The following is an 8,270-nucleotide window of genomic DNA, read 5'->3' as shown; positions in this document are numbered from 1 at the left end:
AATAGAGGAGTGCTTCTATTTATCCTTAAATTAAAAACACTACCTGAGGTATTCCAACATATTGACCCAGTGATAGAGGAACTCATTTTACTGCAGTTATTCATGAATTTTATCAAGTTTGGTTTTAGATTTGAATGAAGAATGGAGCTAGAGTAAATTTTTAGTGCATAACTATTCAAGTAAAAGCAATTAATTTTGACTATGTTTAACAATTGGGATACTAAAGAAAGCTCAATGTAAAGCTATTATACCAAAAATGTCTTCAGATTTATTCAAGCTGATTTTGTTAGATATTACTGTGGAGTAATTATTAATTCCTTACAGATTTGAACAAATTTATATCCTTCATTATTAAGTTTTAAGAAAGTAAAGCAGATAAATTATAGGGCCTAGGAAAATAACTGTTAATTCATTTTTTCTCTCAAATGGCTATAATGGATGGCCTAAGATCGGTTTTAAGAAAATATGGAGGAACTTTGATAAACAGTTTAGATACAACAATCTAGATTTGTGCACCAACTTTTCTAATTATCTTTTAATCATAGGTAGATTCAAGGATGACAGCTAATTTTTATTATTTATTAAATGATTTTGCATGTGAGGATATTAATGTATAGGTCAGCTTAATTTGATCATGCATATAGAATGATTTTTCTGACATATGTGAACATAGAGTTTATTTAATCTGGTATTTCCATTTGAAAATATGATTTCTTCCTACTTTATTTTTTTGAAAATGTGCTACAAAGAACAAAGACATATTTTAATGATAATGGTGCCAATGCAACAGTTAAGAGTTTGGGAGATGCGAAAGGATTTAACTATTCTTAGAAATTTCCACTACTAGGTCTTTTAGTACTCCTAGGTGTCTTGGGTTATATGCTGGAAAGACAGAAGAGAGAGACAGATATCCAAGGACAAGTCAGACTGGTGCTCTTTCTGCATTGGCTGGGTCAGAAACTGGGGGTCATTCTTGGCCACAAATTGAGATGTCATTTTCACCATGTCCAGCTCAAAGACTGAGATGAAAGGGGGGCTCCGAGATGAATTCAAAATTAGGAGGGGGCTCTTTGAGTTCAATAGTTTCTTGTTGTTCATTTAAATCTAAAGATAATGATGCTTGGCAAGTGGAAAGAAATAAAGGAGAATTATTAGTTCTTCTTACAGCAGTGTAATTTGACTTATTTTTAATAGTTGTCCTCTTGTTTCTTAGCCAATATGAGAAAGTGGTTCTTCTAATGGATATTTTGCTTGAATACTATAAAGGATCCCTATTAATAAGCTCACCATTCATTGATAAGAGAGAACTTCTCTGTATTCTATTAATTGCAGACCAGTTGTTTTATCTGGTGAACTACAGTTATGATTCCCATATTGTTTAATTTCTACTGTTCTTTAAAATTGTTAAGTTATATGTTTTAAATATTAATTTACTATTCCTTTCTTTTTCCTTGCTAAGAGCTATTTCAGATTGAGATACTTGGTAAATTGGGGAGAAGCTTCCCTTTCTTTTAGCTTCTATTTTCTCAGAATATTTTGAAATTTTTCTAAAATCAGTTTTTAAAATAATTTATTGATTCATATTTATTTTATTTGCAATTTGGATTCTCTACTCAGTCTATTCTTAATGGAAAGGTTTCTGAATTAGCTTTATGTTGTACATATCATACTTTTCAAGTTCATTTATTTGAATTATGAATAGCTATGCTATTTAAATGTTGTACCAGCTTTTTGTACTCTGATGCTTTTAACATTTCCCTCTAAGGTGTTAACAATTAAGTGAACTATTGGATTAAACAAGTATTAGCAAAATGCTTAATTCAGAAGAAAATTCTGCCTGTCTTCCAGATTTAAGAAAATCTTTATTTATTGACCTGGTCTTGGCTGTAGATCAGGGTTTAAATGCAACTTGTATAGATCTAGCATTTGGTCCACAAACATTAATGGAATATGTGCAATAAGATTGTTCTTCCCCTTATAACAAAAAATTATGAAATAATAGCTCATTTACAGAAACAGAAGAAGGGGCAGGAAAAATAAGACATTTAGTGGATGGTAGAATAAAAAAATATAGACAGAGGCAAGTTTTAAAAATTTTTGGTTTAAAATGGTTTGAATGTTAATCATTTTCCTTGACTTTTGTTAGTTTTTAAAATAGGATATCACTAGAGAGTTCTGAAAAGTGATATCTTTTAATTTTGAGGCCTCAGGATACAAATCAAAGAAAGTTAACCATTGATTGATCTAATTTGCTCACTTATCTAGAGGGATTTTTTTATTTATTTTTTTAACATGGTAAAATCTGCCAAACTTGTTATTCTATATGTATATATATTTTAGAAGGGATTTTAAAATTTTTATTCAAAAAAAAAATAAAAAAAAAATAAAATTTTTATTCCAGTATAGTTAATATATTGTATTAGTTTCAGGTGTATGATATAGTGATTCAACACTTCCATACATCATCCACTGCTCATCATGACTACTGTACTCCTGAATCCCCATCCTCTCACCTACTTTCCCCCTGGTAACCCTCAGTTTGTTCTCTGTAGTTAAGAGTCTGTTTCTTGGGCTTAAATTCTCTCTCTCATTTTCCTTTGCTTGTTTATTGTGGGGATGGTTTCTTAAATTCCATATCTGAGTGAAATCATATGGTATTTGTCTTTCTTTGACTTATTTCATTAGCATTATACTCTTTAGCTCCTCCATGTCATTGCAAATAGTTAAGATTTAATTCTTTTTATGGCTGAATAATATTCTATGAATCTTTAGTGAAATTTATGTCAAGAGAAGTAAAAAGGTTAGACTTCTATTGAAAGCATATTTAGGAAAAAAATTTTCCCTAGGCAGAGACTGCAACTTTCTTGTAGATGAAATCAGGGCATATAAGGAAGAAGCTAGTACAATCCTAACATGTATGCTTATAAATAAAGTCTTTATTTCCCAACTAAGCAGAGGGAAAAAACTGATACTAGAATTTACATTTCAACTACAATTTATCTAGAATAAAAACTAAGCAAAATGACCCTGTTTTGTGCTTTTTCGTGTCAGAGAATGTTCTGAAGTTTCTAATGATAGATCCAAGGCAAAGCTTGAGCAATGTCTTTTTTTCCTTAAGATTTTATTTATTTATTTATTTATTTATTTGGGAGAAAAGGAGAATGCACATACAGGAGGAGTAGAGGGGGAAGGAGAGAGACAAGCAGAATGCATGCTGAGCACAGAGCCTGACATGGAGCTTGGTCTCATGACTCTGAGATCATGACCTGAGCCAAAACCAATAGTCTGACTCTTAACAGACTGAGTCACCCAGGTGCCCCTGAGGAATTGTCTTTGTATAAATTAGTTATTAGAGGAATACAGTTAAAATCTTAGTCTTTTGTACCAGCTTAGATTTGAGACTTATTAGAATTACAGCTTCATCGATTCCTTATGGAGTACTCCCTCTCAAATTCAACACAGAGAAAACAATCAAAAGAGATGAGGTTTTGTACAACTTGACAAACAAAAACCAGCATTAACTGTCACAGCCAAGAAAAGCCTAAAAATGCATGGGGACTAAATATAATACAGTATTTCAGGTGAGATCCTAAGACAGAATATAAATATTAGGTAAAAACTAAGGACATTTGAGTAAATTATGATCTCAGTTAATAACAAAATATCAATATAGGTAATTAATGTGTGATACTAATGTGAGATGAGAAAATTGAATGTGTAGTATATGGAAACTCTCCATACTATCTTTGCATTTTTCTGTGACTCTAAAACTATTATAAAAATTTATTTTAAAATCAAGAAGAAATCAATAAAAGAATAAGCAGATTAATATCAAGAATACTTAAAAAAATGTTCTTCCAAGTCAAAGGTCTAATTTTATTTATACAAAGACTTATTTGCTTACAAATTCTAGGATAGCTAAGTAAAATAAGAAGCAAAATCTTGATCAGAGGGGCACCTGGGTGGCTCAGTAATTGAGCATCTGTGTTTGGCTCAGGTTGTGATCTCAGGGTCCTGGGATTGAGTTCACTCTGCCTATGTCTCTGTCTCTCTGTGTGTGTCTCTCATTAATAAATAAATAAAATCTTTTTAAAAATCCTAATAAGAGCTCAAAAGGACTCAGCTGCAGCAAATCTGAATGATTATCAGGACACAAAGACACTGATGGGCACTTTTTTTCCCTGAGAGGAAAACCACAAAAAGATGGTCTTCGAAACAAAAAACAAAGTATCATTGAAGCCTTCAAATGTCAATGCTATGGCACCTGAAACAAAAGTAAAACACATGGCTAGTTCACCAGGTTCCCTTGTAAGTTACAGCTTCTTTAAGCATAGGCAAAGGTACTGATCTTATGTAGGGTTTAAAGAACTATGAATGAAGTTCAGGAATTGGCAGACTTTCAGAAATGGAAGTGTTTAGGAATGGTTGACCTTTATCTGTAGAAGTATATTTAATGGATTGTTGCCGTTACTTACTGGCTGACTTCCAGAAGCATTCAGTGAAGTGAATTGTCATTGATTTATGAAATGAATATAAACTAGTTCTAGTGGTTATGTTTTATCTTGGCTAGGAAAAAATCATTTTTTTTCCTAGAACATTAGGAATTTTTATTATCACATCAAGTAGGATATAAATATATCATTGTTCAACATTTTTATTTGATAACAAATTCACTAGCTTCCATAATGAAATCTGACAAATGTTACATCCTGTATACTATCTGTGGAGGCCAAAGCTCTTTCAATGTTATAGACCTAATCAGAGGATGTAAGAAGAACTGTGTAATAGTTAATAGCGTTCCCTTCTCATTTTTATTGGGATTTCTCCTTTTTTCAAAGAAAGATAGTAATCTACCAAGAGTGTCTTAGATAATCATGATTCACAAGTGAAATAAAGGTGCATTTATTTCCATTCTTTATAACTATAGTCTAACAAGGCAATTAATGAAATTTGCAAATGTCTGCCCTTGATAAATGTTTCTCATCATATGTAAAGACACTATGGTGTGATACTAATATTATATAATTATAGTGGCCATATTTTGAGTTTATGTTTCAAGTTTTGTGGTAAGCATACATCTCAATTGATCATTACAATGATCCTGTGAGGTAAATAGGAATTGGAATAATATAACTGGAAAATCCCTTCTTTAAGAGACCTAGTGAATTGGAATATGTCTCAATTAAGGGTTTTAATTATCATGAAATTGTGAAACAAATTGCTTTTTATTTAAAAGCTCTTAATTTTTATTTTTTTTAAAATTGAAGTATAATGGACATACAATATTATATTAGTTTCAGGTATACAACAGTTATTCAACATTTATTTACATTATGAAATGCTCACCACAATGAGCTCAACACAATTAGTTACCATCTTTCATCATACAAAATTATTACAATATTATTGACAATATTCCCTATGCTATACTTTACATCCCCAAGACACTTTTTATAACTTGGAATTTGTACCTCTTAACCTCTTTCACCTATTTTGGCTCTCCATTCCTCCCCTTCCCCTTGGCAATCACATTTGTTCACTGCATTTATGGGTCTTTTTTTCATTTTTTTGTTCATTTGTTTTGTCTTGTGGATTCCACATATCCTTGATATCATATGGTATTTTTCTTCTTCTGATTTTTTTTTTTACTTATCAGAATACTCTCTATAAGCCCATGTTGTCACAAATGGTAAGATTTCTTTCCTTTTTATGGCTAAATAATATTCCATTGTGTATATGTACCACATTTTAAGTGTACTAAGCATTAAAGAATCCAGCTATGAGCACAAAAGAGGCAAAATATATAAAATTAAGAAATTTTTTATAAAGCATGCAAAACATGGTGAAACATCCAGCACACATGTGATTTAAATCCCAGACGCAAGGTAGAAATAATAAGGCAGAAAACACCCCCGCAGAGTTAGTAGCAGATAATATTTTAAAATGAGAAAACAAAATAAGTTATAGTTTCAAGAACTACTACAAAACTGAAAAGAAAAAAAAAGAAAGAAAGAAAGAAAGAAAGAAAGAAAGAAAGAAAGAAAGAAAGAAAGAAAGAAAGAAGAAAGAAAAAAGGAAGGAAGGAAGGAAGGAAGGAAGGAAGGAAGGAAGGAAAGAAAGAAGGAAGGAAGGAAAACTGGACTAAGCACAAACTAGAAAATATGTGAAAACCTAAAGACAACATGGGCTCTAAGTGGTAACCACAAGTTAAAAATCTATATATTGCTTTCAGTTAATTTAACCATTGAGACTGGCAGTTCACTTTATTGTTCAATAGAGTGAAATGAAACCCAGAAGATACTGATGTCATCTCTTCAAAAAATGTTTCTGAAACAACCAACCTAGAATATTATACTAAGTAAAATCTATTTTAAAAATAAAAGTTAAATGATAATAAAATAAACAACAGCAAAAAATAACATAAAAACGTTACAAAACCTTGAGACAATTAGGTAGGAGCAAGTGCAATCCAGGAGATAACAGAGGTAATCCTTCAATTAGAAGGAAAAATAAGCCCTGTGAGGCTTGGAGATGAAGGGAGAAATAAAGAGCAATGGTAAATACACAGGAAATTATAAGTAAATAATTACTTGAAAAATTACATTGTTAGCATAAAAATATATATCAAAAATAGAAACACAAAATCTATAGATGTGTAATTAGTGTGACGATGTTCAGTGGTTTCTTCCAGGAAATGGTAAAACTACCAATTTACATCTATCTATAATAAAGCAAAAATATGGGTTAAATTTCCACTGAAATTCTCACAAAACTATGTATTCATAACAAGCTAATCCATAAAATAAATAATATGTTTTTAAAATATTCCAAAAGAATTAAGAATGGAGAAAGGAATAAGTGATCCTGAAACAAAGAGAATAAAATAATAAAAAAATAGAATTACATAAATTATGTAAGTAATTAGAATGTTATAAAAAACCCTAATAATCCCGATGTGGGGCCGACTGGGCCCTGTTTCCCTCTCCACCACCACCTCCACCCCCCACCTGCCCCTACCTCCACCCCCCATATACACACCCTACCACTACTCCCCCATCTTCTCCCACCCCACCTCCACTCCCCACCCCACCAAAGAGCCAGGTGCCTTTTGCAGGGTTCCCAGGCCCGCTGTCCCGGGGCCAAATTGACCTGATTCACTAGTGCCTCCTGCAGAACTTACAAAAAAGTGGAAAAGATCGGAGAGGGCACACACAGTGTTGTATACAAAGCCAAAAACAAGATGATGGGAGACGTGGTGATGCTTAAAAATTCCACGTGGACACTGAGATAGAGGGTGTACCAATACTGCTATATGAGAGATTTTCTATTTAAGGAGCTTAACCTCTCTAAATTGTCACCCTGTTGGATGTCGTGCACATAGAAAACAGACTCTAACTCTTCTGAGTTTCTGCACCAGGATCTAAAGAAATTCAGGGATGCCTCTGCTCTGATTGCTATTCCTGTTCCCCTCCTGAAGAGCTATCTGTTCCAGCTGCTCCCGGGTTTAGCTTTCTGCCGTTCTCATCAGGTTCTGCACCAGGACCCCTCAAACCTCAGGATCTGCTTATGAACGCAGAGGTGGCCAGGAAGCTAGCGGACCTTGGACTAGCCAGAGCCTTTGGAGTCTCTGTTTATACTTACACTCATGAAATGGTGACCCCGTGGTGCCGAGCATCTGAAATTATTCTAGGCTGCAATTATTACTCCATAGATATAGATAACCAGATCCTGGGCTGCATGCATCTTTGCTGAGATGGTGATCCATCCAGCCCTATATTCCCTGGAGATTCTGAAATCGATCAACTCTTCTGGATCTTTCCTATTCTGGGGATCCCAGTGAAGTGGTTTGGACAGGAGTTCTTTCTATGCCTTATTATAAGCTGAGTTTTCCCAAAGGGGCCCAGCAAAATTTTAACAAAATTGTTGCTCCCTTGGAGGGAAGATGGATGGAGCTTGCTATCAGAAACGCTGCACTACAAACCCAACAAGCAGATTTTGGCAAGGCAGCTCTGGACTACCCTTTCTTCCAGAATGTGACCAAGCCAGTAGCCCACCTTCGACTCTGATGTCCTTCCCCCGGCCCTTACCCCTAATCTCATCCTCTCCTTCACTGGGGACATGATGTGGCTTGGCCCTGGGTCATTTGCCTTCTGATCTCGTCTACCTGCCTTAACATTCCTCTTAGCCAGCCAACTCTGGGGCTATAAGGAATAGAGGGGAGAAATGGGTGAAAATGAAAAGAAGTTTCAGTATTAGATGCACATAAGTCC

General features: G+C 33.8%; 1 pseudogene; it reads left to right on the top strand.

Moving 5' to 3' along the window:
• The first annotated feature begins 4,203 nt into the window (after positions 1-4,203).
• Positions 4,204-8,066, top strand: LOC144287620 (cyclin-dependent kinase 2-like; annotated as a pseudogene).
• Positions 8,067-8,270: the final 204 nt, after the last annotated feature.

This window comes from Canis aureus, chromosome 17 (assembly GCF_053574225.1).
Source record: "Canis aureus isolate CA01 chromosome 17, VMU_Caureus_v.1.0, whole genome shotgun sequence".
Taxonomy (NCBI): domain Eukaryota; kingdom Metazoa; phylum Chordata; class Mammalia; order Carnivora; family Canidae; genus Canis; species Canis aureus.
The sequence above is the reverse complement of the archived record's forward strand: the minus strand, read 5'-3'. Positions and strand labels throughout refer to the sequence as shown.